Source organism: Protopterus annectens, chromosome 6.part0, assembly GCF_019279795.1.
Source record: "Protopterus annectens isolate FY-2018-M chromosome 6.part0, PAN1.0, whole genome shotgun sequence".
Classification (NCBI taxonomy): domain Eukaryota; kingdom Metazoa; phylum Chordata; order Ceratodontiformes; family Protopteridae; genus Protopterus; species Protopterus annectens.
In genome coordinates, this window is record NC_056737.1 from 1,129,377,673 (window position 1) to 1,129,398,954 (window position 21,282).

At 37.1% G+C, this 21,282-nt stretch overlaps 1 protein-coding gene and 1 long non-coding RNA gene across 2 annotated transcripts in view; one reads left to right on the forward strand and one right to left on the reverse strand.

Annotated features, from left to right (window-relative positions):
• Window positions 1–14,333: 14,333 nt before the first annotated feature.
• On the reverse strand, window positions 14,334–19,700 carry LOC122804713. Its single transcript, XR_006365235.1, has 3 exons — window positions 18,815–19,700; window positions 15,275–15,407; window positions 14,334–15,192 (listed from the first exon to the last, which is right to left on the reverse strand). It is a non-coding gene; the product is annotated as an uncharacterized LOC122804713 (long non-coding RNA).
• BAZ2B (bromodomain adjacent to zinc finger domain 2B) overlaps window positions 18,413–21,282 on the forward strand; it is a 3,835,724-nt gene continuing 3,832,854 nt past the window's right edge. The window contains exon 1 of the mRNA XM_044074749.1: window positions 18,413–18,685. The gene's annotated coding sequence lies outside the window, so the exon portion shown is untranslated. The remainder of the gene's footprint in view (window positions 18,686–21,282) is intronic.

Genomic DNA, 21,282 nt, shown 5'->3' on the forward strand with positions numbered 1-21,282 from the left:
TACAAAACCAACTGATATTGCCAACATCCTGGCAGATAGGTTCAGTGCTAACTTTACCCCCCTCTCACCCCCTAAAGGACCCATCTCTATACTGGAAGAATGCAAAGTTACTGTAATCACAGCTGCACAGGTAAAAACCACACTCTCCAAAGCCAAGAACACAGCATCCATGGGACCTGACAACATCCCATGCTGCGTTCTACACAAACTACAGAACAAACTGGCACTCCACCTAAGTACCATGTTCAATCATAGCCTCACCTCAGGCTTTGTGTCCACTGAATGGCGCACAGTGACAGTTATCCCACTCCACAAAGGGGGAGCCACCACGGACCCTGGGAACTACCACCCCATTAGCCTGACGAGCCTGGTCTGCAAGGCCATGTAATGTATCATCATGGAACTTATAAACAAACAAAGACATTGGTGATCTCCAAACTCTGGACCCTACCCAGTTCGGGTTTGTAAAAGGCAGATTATGTCTCCTAAACCTGATAGACTTCTTTGAAGCAGTCATCAAAGCTGTAGACGAGGGTAAGGTGGTTCACACAGCCTGTCTAGATCTCGCCAAGGCTTTCAACACCATCCCCCACTCTGGAATTATAGATAAAGTCACTAAACTAGGTATAAATCCCTATGTCACAAGATGGGTTGCCAACTGGCTCACTGACAGAAACCACACTGTGAAAGTAGCGGACTCCAAATCCGACTTCAGATCAGTGACAAGTGGAGTACCACAGGGTTCAGTCCTGGGTCCTCTCCTGTTTAGTATCTACTTGTCTGAAGTACAGGCTAGCACAGAAGGTCTTTGGCTAACAAAGTTCACAGATGACTGCAAACTAGAAGCCATAATCGAAACTCCTAACGATGTGAACATCCTACAAAAGGGCCTCACTGAGACAGATGCCTGGTGTCAAAGCCATGGTCTCAAGCCCAATGCCAAAAGTGCACTGTCATCCCCTTTGGTAAAAACTCTGTACCCATGAACTACCACATAGGCGGTAGTCTACTTAACACTGAAAGTGTAATAAGAGACCTTGGGACACCGGTGGACATTAGTCTCTCCTTTGATAATCACATCCCCAGAGTAGTCAGGCACACCTCATCACAAAAGGTTTCTCATCCAGGAAAAAAGAGGTCATTGTTCCCCTCTACTCGTCACTCATTAGACCCATTATATAGTACAACACCCCTTTTGGTATGTACCTCACAAGACATCTACAAGAACTGGAAAGGCCGCAGAAATACCTCACAATGAAGATTAATGGCCTCGAACAGATGCCCTAAGCAGACCGTCTAAAAAAACTCCAGCTTTACTCCATCACATATTGCCTACTCAGAGGTAATCTCTGCCTAACGTACAAACCTACGTCAAACCCGGAGCTGTTGGACATGCTCCAATTAAAGAAATTCCAATCCCTCTGAGCTACATGCTCTAGGGACTTAAACCTGGTCACCACAATAAACAGAACATGCTGGAGGGATAGATTCCTATCCCAGAGACTCCCCATACTCTGGAACAAACTACCTATCTATATCAAACAAAGCTCCTCATTAGCACTCTTCAAGAAAAGTCTTGATAATTGGATGGGAAATAGGAAATTCATCCCGGGGATCACTTCTGTGGCTCTGCTCGACAGTGGCACAGGAAAATAATTTTCTTGGATGGCGAAAGCCAGGGTACCTTTTTGGCTAGGCTTATATAGGCCCTACGGCCAATAGCCTAGTTCCTACCTATGGACAGCTGGACAGCTTCTAAAGCTTCAGTGCACCTTCTACTTGCACAAACTGTCAGGCAGCTCGAGCTGAGCTGTCCAAAAAGACAGGTTTGGGCACTAAGCTCTTCAGAGATTTCATGCCAATAGAGACAGAGAAGCTAAGCCCTGAAAGAACAAGGCTAGGAATAACAAAAACTTAATATTCACAACTTGGCATAAACAATACACAAAAAACAAGGGGATGGAGGGAGGGAGTGCCTACCACAATAGTGATCATTCCAACATCTATGGTTATGGAAAGTTTGCTTACACAAAGATACTATGTTCACCATACTGATCACTGCTGCAATAGCATTAGTTATATGGGTAGCTTGCAACATGTGGGAGGTGGACGGGGGAGTGCCTATGAGACTCTGGAGAATGGTCCTAGCTTCTGAGACAACCATTTTGAAATAGTCTGTTTTGACACAGGTCGTCCCTTCTTCTTATCTTCACAAGAATTGAGCAACTGATCATAAGAACTGAAATTTTGTTCTGTCAAGATAGTACCTGCATTGTGAACATCTGAAATCTGAAGTGTCCTTTCTCCCGCATTTTTTGGGCTTTGGAAAGAAAACAGGAGATGGACAGTTTGACTTAAAGTAAACTCAGATACCAGTTTAGGCAAAAAAAGGATTCATTCTCAAAGAAATCCTGTCTCTGTGGTAAATGAGATAGGGCTGACTCACCATAAGAGCCTGTAACTCGGATACTTTTCTTGCAGAGGACAGAGCAATCAGTCAGCCAGATTCAAAGTGAGCAAGTGTTAACTCCTCTAATACAAAATTAAGATACCAAGGAGGAGCCACTGGCTTTATTGGAAGTTTCTTATGCAATACCCCTTTCAAAATTATTTTGACATGGAAGTGCCTTGAAAGAGTGGGCTCCATAAGCAGACATGATGAAATGGCCGACAACTTAACCTTGACAGAACAGTAAGCCAGACCATAGGAAAGTAACTCACATGAGTACTGTAAAATCAGAGAAACACCCTGCATGGGTGCTAGTTATGTTGTTTACATCGACTAGAAAATATTTTCCATTTCCTAATAAATGACTTTCTAGTAGCAGGTTTTCTTGCTTCCATTAGTACCTGCTGCACGTCCTCAGTAAATAGGTGCTTAAAGGGAATTACGACGCTATCATCCAGGCAGGCAGCTGAAGTTGACTGAGGTCAGGGTGTATCAGTCACCCCTGTTCTTGTGTGAGTAGATCCATTCTGTGATGAAGCTTGTGGTAGTTCCTCCTAGCCATTTCCAAAAGAAGGCAGAAGCACCACTGCCTAGGCCTGAAGGGAGTCACCACTATGATTTTGGGGGATTCCTTCTGAATCTTCAAAGTACCTGGGATATCAGTGGAAAGGGTGGAAAAGTATATAGAAACATTCCTGCCCAAGGTAAGGAAAAGGCATCTTCTCTACCAGGCCTTCTTGCATGGAGTTGTGGAAAAGAATTTTGCTAGCTGATTGTTCAGAGAGAAGGCAAAGAAATCTACTTGAGGAGCTCCATACAGATGGGTCGAATCTTGGAAGAGCCCTAATACAGTTTCCATTTGTGAAGGTCTGTCTCTATCCTGCTCAGCTTGTCTGCCAGACAGTTTTGCTCCAACAGGATGTAGAATGCCTGTAGAGTGAGCTTGTGCTGTGAAAATATATCCCAAGCTAACATGGCTAGTCTGCAAAGGGGGTAAGACTTGGATTCCTGCTTGTTGATGTACCACATGACTGTGGTATTGTTTGCATCAACTTGAAGAGGACAAAAGATGATTCACAGAGATCAGTGCATTGAATACAGCAAGCATCTCTTTTATTTGATGTGCTTGCATCCGTCTTTGGTGTCCCAAAAACCTTGCACTTTTATCCCATCTGCAACTGCTCCGGAAGCAAAGTCCAAGGTGTCTGTGGTGAATGACTGCTTTGGAGCTGGGGAGTATCTGGATTTATGAAAATTTGCTGTCTACATCAAGTGATTTGTCTTCTAACAAACCCCAAAACTGGGATTTGAAAAGATAAAGGTGTTGGTGCTGGACTGAAGAGACTTCAGATACCACTGTATCTTTCTCATGAGGAATCTTGTCAGAGGTATCATGAGAATCACAGATGCCATGAGACCCAAAACCCTCAGGTAATCCCTCACAGTGTCCAAGGTCTGAGTGGAAAAACCTAGAAATAGAGCTAGCTCTAGCTCTATTTTTTCCTATGGAAGAAAAGCTGTTAAACTGAGGTGTCGAGCAGACACCCAGGAACATAATCCTTTGTGATGGAATAAAAACGATTCTCTTGGAATCCCAGCTTGTGTAACAGATTTCTCACCCAAGTGAGAGAGTTTTGACACTTTAAAAAAGACTTTACAGAGATAGGCAAGTAGTCTAAGTATGGAAAAATGTGGCTACCTTGTAGCCTGCAATGAGTTATAACTAGAGCTAAACACTGTGAACACTCTTGGTGCAGTGGATTGTCCAAAGGGACAAGGAGATAGAGAACTGATATTGTGATCCAGACACATAAAAATCTTAAGAAACACCTGAAGTCTGGATAAAAAAATGGATGTGATAAGCATATTTTAAATATAGTGTTATCAGAAAACTTAAACAGGGAAAAGATGGGAAACAGGTTGTGAAGTGACAGTATTTTGAAACTGGGCACTGTCACAAACTGGTTTAGGAATGACAGATACAGAACTGGTCTCCAAGCATTTTCTTTCTTTGGCAGCAAAGACACCCTTTAATAAAAACTTTTCCCAAACTAGGAAGGGGGAACTGGCCCTATCACTCCCTCAGACAACATATGTTGAAGGACAGTGGGAAATACAGGAGGAGTCTGGTCTGGAGGATGAGGAATTACCCCTGGAAAAGAGGAATCGCCTTCCACTGTCATCTGTAACCTTGATGAATGGTTTTCAGAACATGTTTGTGTAAAAGTATCTGTTACCAAAATAGAGATGAAGATTCAGACTTTCTGGAAGGGAAAAGAGAAAAATCAGTGTGTATGGGGGTATAGGGTCCTTTAAATAGTAATTCTAACTTGTTAGACTTTACTTTGTTTTGGAAGCTTCCTGTATTCTTTTTGGATCCCTTTGACATTTCTTCTTAAATGTCTGTTTACCAGCATTTTGCTGAAATTATTTATTTTGTTCGTTGCCAAAACTGGAATCATGAGTGGACAGGGGATCCGCTGTGGCGACCCCTAATCGGGAAGAGTCGAAAGAAGAAGAAGAAGGGCTGCAAAAGCTTAGTGATTCCATGGATCAGCTTACCCTTCTCATCACATTTTTTGATAACCTCTGCAGCAGAAAAAAATATGAAAGAATAGCCTTTTGAGTTATTTGAGCTAAGCTAAAACACCAAGTAGTAGTAGTAAAAAATATTTGTAAATTAAACACCAAACAATAGTAAAAAATCTTGTTGCAATCAAAATTTCTTCACTTTCGTGAATAAAAACAGCTTCATGTTCTTCGTACCAAAACAACAAATCTTGTTGGGATGAAAAAAATAGCCTCACTTCTTAGCAGCAAAACAACAAATCTTTATTGAGTGAAACTTGTATAAATCTGCACATAAGCACTGTGCTTATATAAAGAAACTAGAAATGAATCTTGCGTTTATACACATTTCAAAAACAAAGAAAAAATGTCAGCATTCTATTTAATTCTATAAAAAAGTAAACATATAATTGAGATTTGAATCCAAAATAGAATGCTGAGGTAAGGCTCCAGCATCCAAACAGGTGAACAAATAAATCAGTCTTCAGAAGTAGTGAAAAGCAATGCCTTCTTTAATGTCACACAAGCGCTTTCACACAATGCTTCATCAGGTGTATAAATAACATAATCAGCAACACCTCTTTATATATCTTAATCAAATCACATGACTTAAAAGTCTAATCAATTTAAAGTTGTATACTATTATAAAATAATAAGTTAAAAAATAGACGCGTGTAAATGTGTTAACATCAACTAATATAACTGTTTGTAATATATATAGAAAATTTATATATAGAATTATATATATTTATTAAAACATCTAAAAACATCATAAAAAATATATATATATAAAAATATTAGCATCACACAAATATGTAAATATGTGTAAATAATTAATTATTCAATGTGAAATCTGTAACAACTATATTAATATAAAGCCCTACTTACATATTTATTTACCTGCGTAGTCCCCTTCTTTTTAGAATGGGCTTAATGGGCATACTATCATTGAGTCCATGGCCATAGTTGGCCCTCAACATAACTATCCATTTAGCCTCTACCTCTTCAGTTCTATCCCTAACATCCCCACATCTCAGACTCTCAAATGTTCTAGAAACTATCATAAATTTGAACCTGTGCTGCTCTCCCTCTTTGGAAACATGTTTGGACAGGGCATTATATTCAGACCTCTTGCCTATGTGATATATAGTTATATATATATATTTTTTATGATGTTTTTAGATGTTTTAATAAATATATATAATTCTATATATAAATTTTCTATATATATTACAAACAGTTGTATTAGTTGATGTTTTTACACACATCTATTTTTTAACTTATTATTTTATAATAGTATACAACTTTAAATTGATTAGACTTTTAAGTCATGTGATTTGATTAAGATATATAAAGAGGTGTTGATGATTATGTTATTTATACACCTGATGAAGCATTGTGTGAAAGCGCTTGTGTGACATTAAAGAAGGCATTGCTTTTTACTACTTCTGAAGACTGATTTATTTGTTCACCTGTTTGGATTCTGGAGCCTTACCTCAGCATTCTATTTTGGATTCAAGTTTGTATCGAACATTTTAGCAGAGGTATTTGGTGTTTTTTGGGCATTCTTTGTATTGATATAATTGAGATTGGTTAAAACATGAATATCTCTTAGAATATATATTAGAATATTAGGTGGTTTTAATATTCCAATGGTCATCTTACTTCCAGCTTCTGTGTGATTGAATGGAGTGTTTGCAGCCAGGAAATTCGGTAGTAAAACTTGAAGGAGAGAACTTTGAAAAACTGTTGTGCTCGAAGACTTATTAATGTACCTAGAAGGATATAGTATCTGGGGTCCGTGTGGTGGTTTTTATGGGTCTATATCACATGGTCAAAGTTCCATAACTCCGAACACCTAATGGTTGAACCACTATGTTCGAAGTTACAAAACTTTGACTACGGAAAAAAAAAAAACGGACAACAAAACAAATCGTTGCAAGCGGGGGGGGCAAGCCCCCATGCAACCCCCCACACCCCCCGCTACTTAAATATACCAACTCAGAGATCACACCACATTGAACAAAATGGAACCTTCCGCTTATGGAGACTTCCATTCAAACACTCGAACTTTTACAAATTCGAACTTATGGTCTCGACCATATGTGGTTTGAACTTGTAAATGTTCGACTACATGATAGGAACCCGGTTTTTATAGATATATAAATGTGTACCATTAGGTGTTAACCACTTAATCAGCTATGTAGGATAACTCGTCTAAAACACATATTACATTATGCATTGTCTGTGTGACTGGATAGAGGAAATGCATGCAGGAAATCAGGAAGTAAAATCTGAATGGGTGAAAAATTAAAAAGCTCGTCTGCTATGGATCTTATAACAAACACCAGTGAGGACTTTGTAATTTGGGTTATGTGTGATTGGTATTTTTTATATAGAAACTAAATGTTGTTCTTGTTGGTGTACAGCAGATTACCAGTTAAATAGCAGTAATTTTTCTTTAAGTGAATAGGAGAGTTTAAATACTAAGGAAAGCAACCCCACTTAAAAATGTCTCTGTATGTTAAAAATTAGTATAGCTTGTCTGCAGAGCTTTCGCTCATGCTTTTTCAGATCTGCCTCTCTGGTGGAAACTTTAATTTGAAAGAAAACTTTTTGTGCACAGAAGTACAATAACTAGTAACCAATTAATAATTACAAAATAATAATAAATAAGTGTTTAAATCTCCACCAAAGGCAAATAAAAAAAACCACTGCAGGAGAAGAACCAAAAGACAAAAACTAAATCTCTATTGAAAGGAGGATTTTAATTTCTCATTTTTCACATCATCTGGGATATTCTGAAAATGCTAGGTAAACCTCCTCAAAACAATACCAGTGGCCATAGACCTGGAAAAGGTTTCAACAGTCATACACACACTTTCAACAATGAGTGTGAAATGTACAATGGAAGAAATTAAACCATTTAAAGTAGATTTTACCTCACACAAAGAAACTGCACACAAAACATTCCTTATATCTTCCCAAATGATCAGAACAAACTAACATATGAGCCTAACAATTCAAAAGTCTGAAAAATCAAAGTTGCAGAACCATACACTTTTTTCCCCATACTTCTCAACCATTTTTCCATCCTTGTCAGTAAGAATTGGATTGAACTAAATAATTAATAGCAGAAGGATTAATTAAAGCTATAGCTGCTGGGTCAGGTTTAGGATGAGTGTATAAAAAGTAAAAGACTGTGGAAAGTTACACAAGCTATCTGCCTTCTTAGGGGCAGCCAGCTGACTAACAAGAAAATTGTTGGCAGGGACACATACATCCTTCAAAGCTAACAGAACTGAAGGAATGGGTAAAGGTCCTGAAAATTAAATTTGTAACAGCTCATAGTATTTTCTGAGGGACTGAGAAACCTCAGTGTTCTCCCAATGAAAATGATGGCATATTCTAGAAATAGTTGTAGAGAAAGAGAAACCTCCACAGGGAGAATAAGATACTGTGTTCTTTTCGGAATCCAAATAAAAAATCTAAGGAGAAAGCCCCACATCTGTCCCTTCATCATCCAGTCCAGAATTTTGAATCTCTTGAGGAAAAAAGGCATCCTTTTTCTTTTACCAGAAACCACCTTATAAGAAGGACCAATAGTTGTCTGACTTAGACCTGAGCCAGATCTAGTAAATAACTCCTCTCCATGGAAATCTGAGGAGGAGCAGATACGTTTACTTTCCTGTTTCTTTTTGACAGGAAAATTGGGGCCAGCAGAGTTGTTAATGGCAGCAGCAGTTTCCCCAGGGATGGGTACAACATTCTGACTAAATAGGGAAGCCTTCCTTGACCCCAGCAGCTGCAGAGGACATGGCTAACTTCTAGTCCATAACGGCTGCAGGTGCTACACCAGAGGGGTCCTAGGTAAAACATGAGTGGTCTAAGGAACCAGCTTTGAGCACAGCAGTCACTCAGCTGTGCCTCAGGCAAATTGCTAGACAGCTGTGGTGGTAAGGGCTGTTTGCTTAACTTTTTCTTTTTCTGCCTGTAAAAAGGATTGAGCATGGGACCGGTAGATTGTTTCATGGTCAAAACAGAAATGGTGCCTCTGTCCTGGGGAAAAGCAGCAGCTTAAGTTAGTAAAAATTTAAAGTTGTTAAAAGTCACTTTTGTTCCACAAAAACACAGTAAAAACTACTTTAATACATTTTGCCATCCCCAGGACAATTTCTCCGAAGAAAAAATATTTTTCAACTGCTTCTACCTACTTTTAAACTGACAAAAACTTAGGATTGCCATACACTGTGAAGAACAAAATACCCTAAGCCTGCTAACTCCAGGAACTGAGAGTTCAGTGAGAGACTGAAGTCCCAATTAAAAAAATAGCCAGATAATTGGGTTAGCTGTTACCAAGCTGTTGGTGGATAGTCTCTTTTTTTACTGTTAGGGAGCCACATTAAAAAATGTATCAAAATGTTTTAAAAAACATTTTAAACTTTTATCCCAATAAGGTAAAGTATATATATATATATTGAAAGTAAAACTGAATGAGATAAAATCACAGGACTCTGTTCTGTTGTAGGGAAAATTACACTTTATTCCAGATCTTGTGACTATGCGAGCAGATGAGCACTGACAGTATAATCAAACCTTAAAAACGTCATGCTTTTATATAAACATCTATTTATTATGCAGTCAAAACATTCGACACAGCACAGCTTGTGAAAAATCATAGAAGGTGAATAATGAATAGAACGAGTTTCACCAGATGGGGTATTTTCATGGGATACCAAAAATCATTTTGACTGTGGTGGTGGTGCTTCGGTAGCATTGTCGCCTCATAGTAAGACGTTGTCCTGTTCGATTCTCAACTAGAGCGTCTTCTGTGTGGAGACATGCATGAATAGGCATACCTTAATTGAAGGTTGTGCGTCAGGGCTGGCAACTCGGCACGTAAAAATCTACTGCCAATCATTAGCGGACCAGAGTTCCGCTGTGGCAACCCCTAACCGGGAAAAGCTGAAAGACACAACAACCAAAAATCGTTTTCCATAGGTCGGAATTTGAGTTATTTCACTAATCATGGAAAACTGTGTGCGGAGCGTGGGAAGAATGTAATGACTGAGTAACCATTGGAACTGAAAGAAGTTGTTGGTTGCAAGGAGATAAATCAATAAGGGGTGGTTTTCTGTACTTAATGGCCAATCCGGGATAGTGGCACGGGCATCTGTTGCTATGTGTGTCCAGGGTAGATGTCTGGTGTGGCGGTCTACCTCTGGTAGATGAATAGAGGAACCAATTGGGGAAATCAGTGGAGTCATCAATAAGATGCATTCTACGGGTGCACCAACAATGCTGAATGTCCAATAAACAATCTTGAGTAGTCAGGCGGGAAAACTTTTGTGAATCTAAGTGGTAGAGAGGGGTTGTTCTGTGACTGGATAGAAAACGTTAAGCCAATGAGAGGCCAGCATGTTTAGAGATAGAGTACTAGTGTTAATTAGTCAAATGAGTCATTTAAAAAAAAAAAAAAAACATAAGGTGGGAAGCTGCATTAATTCGAAGTAGAAGAGATGAGGTGTTACAAGATAGGCCGGTGAGAGACCACTGGGCCAATCGGAGCCAGAGTCTCCAGGGTGAAGACGATGAATCTGTTTAATGTATAATAACTTTCCCAGTAAACAAATGTTAAATAAAATAATAAATATTTACAAGATCTGTATTGCCGGTAGCACATTCTCGGTCTTAACTGGGCACCACTGATGACCCCCCCCCCCCATTCATTGGCATTATGATTGTCCTGAGACAGCAGCGCTTCATGCGCTCACACTTTGGTATTTTTACAGGGAGGAACAGGAAGAAATAAAGGGAATTGGGGGGAGAGGTAGATTCACAAAATAGCTTAATCATATAATATTCCAGCCTAGACCATACTTGGATGAAGCCAAAATTAAAGTATACATTTTATAACCATTTGCCATATTTTCCCAGGCCACTAGGATTATCCTCCCTCTAACTGGCCGTCAGGCCACTAAAGCCGCACCCCAGAGTTACTATCCATGAAGCCCAGCCCGGTCTAGGCCACCACTTGATTGGCACCCAATCATGATACTTAAATGCTATTCCTACTGCTCCCACTGCGACCAATTAAAAGAGTTGTAACCAAACCTCCCAGAGTAGGCATAATGTAGTCTCTGCCCCTGGAGACGGCCCCTACTGGCCCAGCGGCCTCTCACTGGCCTATCTTGTAACACCTCCTCTCTTCCACTTAGAATCAATGCAGCTTCCCAACTTACATTTTTTAAAACGACTCACTTGGATACTCAAAATTAGTACCCCTCCCCTAGATATACCGCCTCCTAATTCGCCAATGTTTTCCATCCAATCATGGAACACCCCCTTTCTGCCACTTAGATTCACAAAACTTTTCCCGCCTGACTGCTCAAGATTGTTTATTGGACATTCGGCATTACTGGTCCACCCCTAGAATGCTTCTTATTGACGTCTCAGCCATTTTCCCACATTGGTTCCATTACTCACCTACCAGAGGTAGGCTACCACACCCTGGACACACAAAGCAACAGATGGCACCATCCCTGATTGGCCATTAAATACAGAAAACTACCCCTTATTGATTTACCTCCTCACAACCAATAACTTCTTTCATTTCCAATGGTTACCCAATCATTGCATTCTACTACCCTCACACAATTTTTCATGACTGGTGAAATTACTCAAATTCCGACCTATGAAAACCGAATTTTGGAATCCCATGAAAATACCCCATCTGGTGAAATTAGTTCTATTGATTATATATCTTCTAGGTTTGATCACAAGCTGTGCTGTGATGAATGGTTTGACTGCATAATAAATGGACTTTTATATATAAAAGCATGAAGTTTTTAAACTTTGAACATACTGTCACCACTCATCTGCTTGCATAATCACAAGATCTGGAATAAAGTGGAATTTTCCCTACAAAGGAACAGAGTCCTGTGATTTTACCCCATTCAGTTTTACTTGCAATATGTACTTTGCCTTACTGAGATAAAAGTTTAATGCATTGTTTAAAACATGTTGATACAATTTTAACGTGGTTCCTTAAGAGTAAAAAAAAAAAAGAGACAATCCACCAATAGCTTGGCATCGGTTAACCCAATTATCTGGCGACTTTTACATTGACAGGAAAAACGTATGCTCCCATTTAAAAGTACAGTTACCTTTTGCGGCAGTCTATTAAAACACCAACTCCTAGATTAAAAACAACTTTCCTGAGTAGGAAAGTAAATCTTACTATGGCAGAATTACTTGCCTCTGTATATCATAAAGACGTGCGTGTATTTTGCTTTCACACTCTCGTTCGACTGTACACAACATATACATGTGCTTATGTGTAAAATATACACACATATACATTTATGTGTGCAAATATAATGCATGTTTACATACACACATTATTTATTTATATATATATATATATATATATATATATATATATATATATATATATATATCCCTGTCAGATTACCGAAGTTTCGAAACTTTGTACATCATATGGCCGAGACCATATGATCAAAGTTTTTACATTTGAAACTAAAATAAAAAAAAATTAAACATTGTCTTTTTTATGTTTTTGCAGGGGGGGGGGGGCTGTACCTCCCATACTCCCTGCTAATTTAATATACCAACTCTGAGATTGCACTACAGTGAGAAAAATGGTAAAGTTCCCATTCCGCACTGTATGACAATCTCAATACAAAATGTTCAAAATTTCAAAACTTCGAACATATGGTCTTGGCCATATGATGTTTGAAGTTTTGAAACTTCAGTAATCTGACAGGGACCCATAAATATATATATATATATATATATATATATATATATATATATATATATATATATATATATATATATACATATATATATATATATATATATATATATATACACACACACACACACACACACACACACACACACACACACACACACACACAGATGCCTTCATAGATAAAGATAACACACTGGAGGGTGGCACAGTGATGGACTGGTTAGCACTGCTGATTCACAGTGCTTTGTTGTGCAGTTTATTTTATGGTTGGCGGCCATCTATGCAGAGCCTGCACATCATCCCTGTGTTTGCATGGGTTTTGGGTGGGTGATCTTTCTCCTCCCACATCCCAAAGATGCGCTACAGCTGAAGTGGCAATCTTCCAACTATCCGTTGGTGTGCTTGGGATGTACACAAATTAATGTGTGCTATGCATAAGTTAATGTTTATGTGTGAGTGTTTGTCCTAAGGTGGCCTAGTGTCCCTTTCATGATTAATTTCATGACCTTGTGCTTCATAAGTACTGTGATGGGCCCTGACTCTCCTGTTACTATGAAGGGATTAAGAAGCAAGTTATCACAAAAGGAATGAAGAAGGACAGGGTGCATCATAACATGACTGAGGGGTTGCTACAATATGTAACTATCTACAAGATTTTAAGGCATTAGTGCAATATGAACTGATTAATTTTCATTTCATTTTAAAATGTTTTAAACACCTGTACAGTAATCAAAAAAATGCAACCATCTCCATAGGAGGGTTACTTCTTCACCTCACCAGCTCATACTAGCTAGGAACCTTAGATTTGCCAATAATAAGATAAAGCTAGCAGGAGATGGCAGTGCCTTTGGGAATGTGCTATTTAGAAATCACACAAAGCACTGTTAGAACTTGCTTTTGGGAGAAATCAGGTAAGTGTTCAAACACTAGAGAAGTCATTAGAAAGAAACTTTTATCTTTTCCTCACTGCAAACAGCAGCTTCAGAAAAGATGACATGACTTCAGTATATGACCATGTTTGTACTTTCTGCATATAAGTAACAGACACCAGTGTAAGAACTGATGAATGCAGTCTTATTTCTCCAACCTGTAGAAAAATGTATTATTCTTTGGGAGTGTGTTTAATTTTTGTTGTACAGGTGTCATGTTTATGCCAGAGCTTATATTCAAGCCCTATATTTAAAATTGACCTTCACCTAGTTAGCAACCTGGTAAACAAACAAAATAAATATATAAAATATAAAAACAAAATTATTTTTTTAAGGAGCAAAATGTGTCTGTCTTGGTTTTGCTTTCGCTAAATAAATTCAGACAAAAAAATAACATTTTGTGAAAACAATTCAATGATTCTGTTAGATTCACATTAACATTTCTGCCAATATTTTTTCAGAAATAAAAAAAAATTAACCTTACACCATGGTAATATTCTTTCAGACTTCATAGTAAACAGTTTATAATGTTACCCATAAAACTGTACAGATCTTTAATTATTCTGTAAATAACATGCTAGTTTTGTTATACACTCAAAAATGTGTTCATTTATTGGCACTTGTTTACCAGGAATATCCACCTGGGTCGAGAAAAGACACTTTCAGTGGAGGCCCAAGAAGAAAAACTCCCAAACAATATAAAAACAATACAAGTAGAAAAAAGAAAAAAAATCATAATACAATAGAAAGCAGGTGAATATTACATGGTACAATTTAGTTAAAGACAGCAATATTTTGTACACTCTGGTCATACCAGACCGAATTTCAGATATGATTTATTCATCTAAAACAAGATCCAATAATTCTATTTTTATAACTTTAGCAATAGTATTACCTGAAGAATACTGTGCCAGCAATTTTCGGGTATACTATATATTTATTTAAGAAATGAAAACAATCATGATGATGACAAAACATGTGGATGGCATTTTGTACAGCACAAGAGCTCTAAAATGACGTGCCATACCACGGCTAGTAGTTTATAATGTAATTATTTTCATATATGGATTAAGTTACTTAGCCACTTCTGTTATATTTTACTGCATAAGTTCTTTACAAAATATGAAGAAATAATTGACAGTCTGTGTCAGGGGCTCAGCAGGTTGCACACTCACCTTTTATGCCAGGAAGATCAGAAGTCTGTGGGTTTATCCCCACCACAGCAGGTGACGGGATTCTTGTTCCAATAATGAAAATGCAGTGAAGCATTAGGGGATGCTGCACTCCTGAGGTGCTGCCCTTGGACAACACCTTAACTTAAGTAAGTGCTGACAGGCAGATTTTCAGTAGATGTTAGATTTTGATCACTTTTTTTTTTTTTTTTTGCAAATACCCAAACCGTTACTCTCAGAAAACAGACAACGCGATGATTCTGGTCACCAAGGTAATGTCTGATTGCTTCACAATACCTGCATAAGAGAATAAAATGCATTTTTTTTTTTACAAAAGTTTATATTTATCATTTTATTTACTTCATATTTCTTTACTGACCTGCTACAACCCACTTGACACTTATTTTTAGAGATAACTTGGCAGTGTTTTGTTCAGATTCCTTGTTGCAGTCCCACATATATAACTGGAGGTTATAGGAATCACATTTCTTTGAATGAAACACAGGATGATACTAAAAAAGAAAAACAGAGTGTATGTTAAAGTAGCACATGCCAAATATTTAATGTAAATCAAATTTTAAGCATTTATAGTTGAACTGTGTTTTGTCAGAGGGTCTATACACTGTTTCATTCCAAAGTTAAGAGCCAAAATGGCTATTGCTTTCGATTAGTAATAATTAGGGATTTGAATTGACTGAATTTTACCTTATTAAGAATAACTTTTTTTAGATAATGGTAAACGTTATTTAGGTGAAGCTGCATTAAAAAAATAACAAAGACTAAATCTTATTTTGTAGTCTATTTTGCTTACACTGCATTAGTAACTAAATCCAGTTTAACTGGCAAGAAATGCGATAGCCTATAAAATGTAGCTTGCAAACTGGGTCTCATCAATAACATTAACATTCTATTTTTCTAGAACATTCAGGACTCCGCTGGTCATTTTTTCCAGTGAGGTATTCACTGATTGAAGTCCAGTGGATCATGCTATTTTTTTTTTTTTAAGTAAATTGAACTTATTATTTCTTATTGGCTTAAAGCATTTACCCGTGCCTATGTTATTTCTTTTATGATTTAAACAAAATTAACCCCCTTTCAAAAAATGGCTGCCTCCTAATTGTTTGTAGCATTCATTTCTAAGGAATGCTTATGCAGCCTCCTTAGTGAGTGATGCGATCTAGATGACAAACAATGAAATTCCTGACACTAGAAACAGCTGGGGCATTTCGGCTTTCTCCAGCCTCTTGAATCAGAGTTTCAACAAAGTGGAGTACAAACTGCAACACTGCATACAGAGTCACAGATAAAATAAATAGCACAGATCTGTGTTTAACACAGTGCACCATAGAATGCCACATTGCTTTTTAAACGTAATTCGCTACAATAAACTGACACTGCAACAAAATGGGATATGTCTATAGCTGTTATTATATAATTAGTTCAACAGTTGGCAAAACAAACAAAACCAATTTAAAACTTAACATATGTATATAAATACAGTTTCACATCTATCTTTTTACCCACAAAAATTATTTGTAATATTAAGTTGTTTTAAAATTGCTGAGCCCTAATCATACTTGTACTTTGCAATATCTACAGTAATAAATGTAGATTATTAACATGTTAGAAACCATTGTTTTTATTATAATTATATAGTAAGTGAAATTTTAGCTTCAGTGGAATGCAGATCACCAAAAACTACAAATAAAATTATCTATTTGAACTTTAGGCCAGTTTTTAGGGTTGAGATTTTCTGCTGCTATGAGAATTTGTGTATCATTGAAATTAAGTGACCTTCTGTGGTTGAACATTATAGTTTTTATTAAAATTATGGACCATGGTGCTATAAAATGATTAAAATAGAGAACCCTGGCATGTGGCATTGTAAAATCAATAAATATGATTTTTGCTGCTCGATGTGAGTCTTACGGTTGTAAAAAATGAATAAAAAAATAATAATTAAAAACATATCACTACATTAATTTATTTAGTACTGGTCTCCTGAGAGATTATCTTTGCTAATTTTTAGCATCTCATCTTACTTTATAATGAGAAGTCTTTCTTTTCTGATTTCCTTGTTACACAGGCTGTATTCTGCCCTTCCCCCCTCTGCATTGCAATCATTGTACTCGCACTTATGTTACAAATGATGGAGGTAAGGCTGACATTCTCCTTGCATGCAAAAAGGCCCAGCCTGCCAAGCTTTTCTAATGAAGCAGCTTTGTGCAGTCTCCCCATGTGTTAATACTAATGAAGATCCTCTAACACAATTAAATTCACAGTCAGTAGCTGAAGACAAAATAGAAAAACATTATGCTTCCTAAATGTATATTCTTAGTTTCCGGATTCTCACTCCATATAATATTTTTTTTATTTTAAGAGAACGTTTCTAAATACTTAGAATGATTTTAGCAGTAATTTAATGCCATATACTGAAAGTAAGAAATGCATTTTTTAGCCTGGATAGGCATAGCTAGTGTGTGCCATTGTTTTATAGAGCATTATGGCTTGTCATGCTGTTTATTTTCACTTAGGTTGGAGTTTGTGGGGAGAGGGGCACAGTTAAAGCCGAACCATCCAGAAAAAAAAATAATGTTAAAAGTTCATATGCTGAATTTGTAGTAAGTTGTAGAGTGTGTGTGTGTGTATACACAAGTGTGTGTGGTATGTGCTGTGTTATGAGTAATGTTTGAATCAGATACATATTTAGAGCAGTTTAGTTAATAAAACCTAGTAGTTGCTAAGCAAAGAAACTTTTGCAATAAAGTGGCAATGTGTAACATAAAAATAATTTTGCTGATCTAATGAAGACTGAGTCATATATATTAATCATTCCTGTCCTAAAGTTGCAAAATTAAATAACAACCTGCCCAGATAAGGAAATTCGCCCTTCACTCCTTTGTGATTTTATTGTCTGATTTTGTTTAATCACTTTGTTAGCAATACAAACATTTCTAAGTTCGTCTATGTATAGATGTATAGCTACAGCTAAATACGTAAGCACATATAAATAAATACACACACACATATATATATTATATATACATACACACACGTATACATACGTGTGTGTATATATATATATATATATATATATATATATACACACACATACACACACACACACACACACACACACACACACACACGTATTTATATTTGAATAAATGCAAAGATGCACACACACACACACACACACACACACACACACACACACACACACACAGATGCATGTGTTCTACTAACACACAGATGACACTGCCCTACAAGATGCAATAAAAATGCCATAAGTATTTTTATTCTGGGACATGTCAAAAAGTAAAAAAAAAACAAAAACGAATACTGATCTCTGGGTTTCGCTTAGTTGCACAAGCAAAACCACATAGAAAAAAAGGATGACATCATGCAGGATACCGTGACAACAAATGAAACTTTGGCATCACGTTATCGTAGTGAAAATAACTATATTTTGTTCAACCGCTTGTGAGTTTTCCTTGTTTGAGGTGACAGACTCACACACTGTGGTATTGAGAGAGATTGTTGGTTGACGTCACTTTGATTGCCGACACTTTCGCCTTGAAGTGGAGCTGAATAAACCTTGAGATGAGTCTCCTTCAATCTGTTCGTACTAACCCGCGCACCACACTCACTCCCTCACTCTCCCACAGAGACTGAATTGGAGTAACAGCTCCTGTCTGCCTGCGTCCAGCCGGCCTAATACACGGGGAATAAAAGACTTTATCACATTTCGAAGGTACTCACAGTAATTTTGGTCGACTTTTTATCTGAGGTGAGTTTAAAGCGATATGTTTGCTCTTAAGGTGGAAACCTAGTTCTTTAACTACGGTAAAAAAAAAAAAGCAACAGACACAAACATTACATTTGCTGAGAGTCACTCTTTGTCAAAAGGCTTTCTTACCTTTTCTGGAAATCAGCTTTTGGTCGACAAGGCCTTCACGATCTTCTGAACGGGCTTATAATGGTACAGTTCTCTGATTTTTCAACTTTATTTGTGGGAAAGTGCTTCTCGTTTTTACCTTGTCGCCGTTTACCAGATAGCAGGACTAGCAAGACCCAGTTCTCTGCTTAGAAAAAAATCGCCTTTGTGTCCACACTCGTGCAGCCAACTGATCTGTTTATAAACCGATTTTAAAATGCAGAATGTAAGCGAATCTACTGGACACTTCCTTCAGTTTATTTATATTTACAATCCGCGTTAATTGTTTTCCTGCAGAATACACAGACTTAAGAAATTATCATGGGTAATAGGTAAGAGCTGATCTTCCGTATCAGGCTACGGTAGATTCTGACCTCTTTCCTTTTGGATAAGGATATTATTGATTTATTTTGTTAAGGATTTAAATGTGTTGCTTAAGGATGCAAGTTGCTTATTGTTTAAATGAGAATTAGTCGTTGATTTTTATTGGTAACTCGACACATAATAGAAACCAAACCCTTATGTGTGTAGAGCTTCCTGACTGTCATATCTTTTGTGCTGCTTCCTTATAAAGAGAAGCAGCTGCAGCTGAGTTGTTGAAATTTATCCCTTTGTGTATATTACAATATCCTCCATTTTCTGCCCTCTAAACAACAAGCCTCTCGCCATCTTGGCCAACTTTTATTCCCAGGTTTCTTGTTTTTAGGAAACAAGATGCTGTGGTAGTGAGGCAAAAAAGTTTAGGAAGCGTAAAGGAGGAGAGTGACGTCATGTAAACTTGAAGAGAATTTTGTTGCTTGTGAACCTTTTTTCCCCTCCTCCTAAAATCCATATAGCTGCTTGAATTAATGTCTCATTCTGTACTGTGTTATTTTTAGTAAAACCATTGGATCAGTAAGGTTATTTTAATCTCCTAAAAAATGTTAATAACAGGTGGAAATATTCTGTGTAAAAATTATTTTGTCAAAATTCTATTGACTGTACTGTGTAATATGGTCATCATTCACAGTTTTTTATAGTCTTAGAAAAAGATTATTTTCCCCAAAATGGTTAGTGTGATGGTGGATGTTTTTAAAATGTATTAATTTAATACTTCAGTTCAGACGTGTTATTGTACATTGTATTTCTTCAGTTTTATATTTGTTGCTTAATTTTGTGCATTCCAGTAATTTTTAATTGTGTAAAAAAACATTGTTTTAAAATTCCAATTTTCATACTGGTGCTGCTGTACTGCGTATGACATCACAGTCCATCATATGTACTGATCATTAAAATTCTCAAAAATCTGATTGGTCAACTTATTTCCACAGCTGGAATGGCCAAGAATACAGAAAACTGTGTATATTTGTATTTATTTTCTTTATGGCTCCATTGCACAACTGTAGTAACATTTTTGTACTGGAGGCAGTCGTCATGTTTTAGGTAGGGGAGCCTGTTGGGGGATGGGGGATTGTCAGTTCATGCCTCACAAGATACCTCACGGTGTTACACTATCCATTAATGAAAAAGACCGTGGTGTTATGTTGTTGCTTAACTATGAAATGAGTAGAAGGAAGGATAGATTATAACTGATTTATAAGATATTTTATATTGTCTGGTCTCCCAGCAGAGTTATTTGCAGCATAGTAATAGTAAGGTACCATTCAGTAAGTGTAATGTTGCAATTTCACTGAAATGTTCTCATTGGTTGCTTTGGTAGGCTGAAGACACTCCTGTTTGTTTAGGTAGGCTAAGGACATGTCCTATGGTGGTAGAAACATTTGGGTTTATCTGACGTGATCATTGTCTGTCTGTTATGCTGTCCATGGTAGCATCTTTATCTTCAGTGGAAGTAATGATCTTTGCTATTGGAAAGATGCCTGAGCTGAAAGACAAGTGCTGTTGGTATATTTAATAAGGAAACCAACATGAGAGTTGTATAGTAAATAAAACATGCTTTATGATGTACATGCAGTTGTGTTTTGAATAGTATTTTTCTCTCGAAGTTATCTTGACTGTCTTGGTAATTCTATAAATGTTAAATTGACAAGTTCGAAGTTCGGTGTATACATTTATGTGTACCTTTGGTATATTCTGTCTTTAGCAGATTATGTTCTACTTTTTTTCATCAATTATGAAAAGTTTTGAATGCATATAATTTCTTGCTAGTCACATGGCCTAGCTTTAATATGAGAGACTTTCCCAATGTGAATACTTGGAATTGTGAAACCTGCTAGCCATGCTAGTTACCATTTTACACTTGTTTTGCTTTTTATGTTGACTCTTGTCACTGTTGATTTTCTTTACATGGTGATTACCATACTAATGAATTTTGTGCAGTTGTTTTATTAGATGATGTGTGTGTCTTTACATGGATGTGAAATTTGTTTTAAATAATATGGATCTTCTACTTGCCGATGTACAAGCAGCAAACAAGCTACAACAGGATCTGCTGTGTTGTAGGATATTGA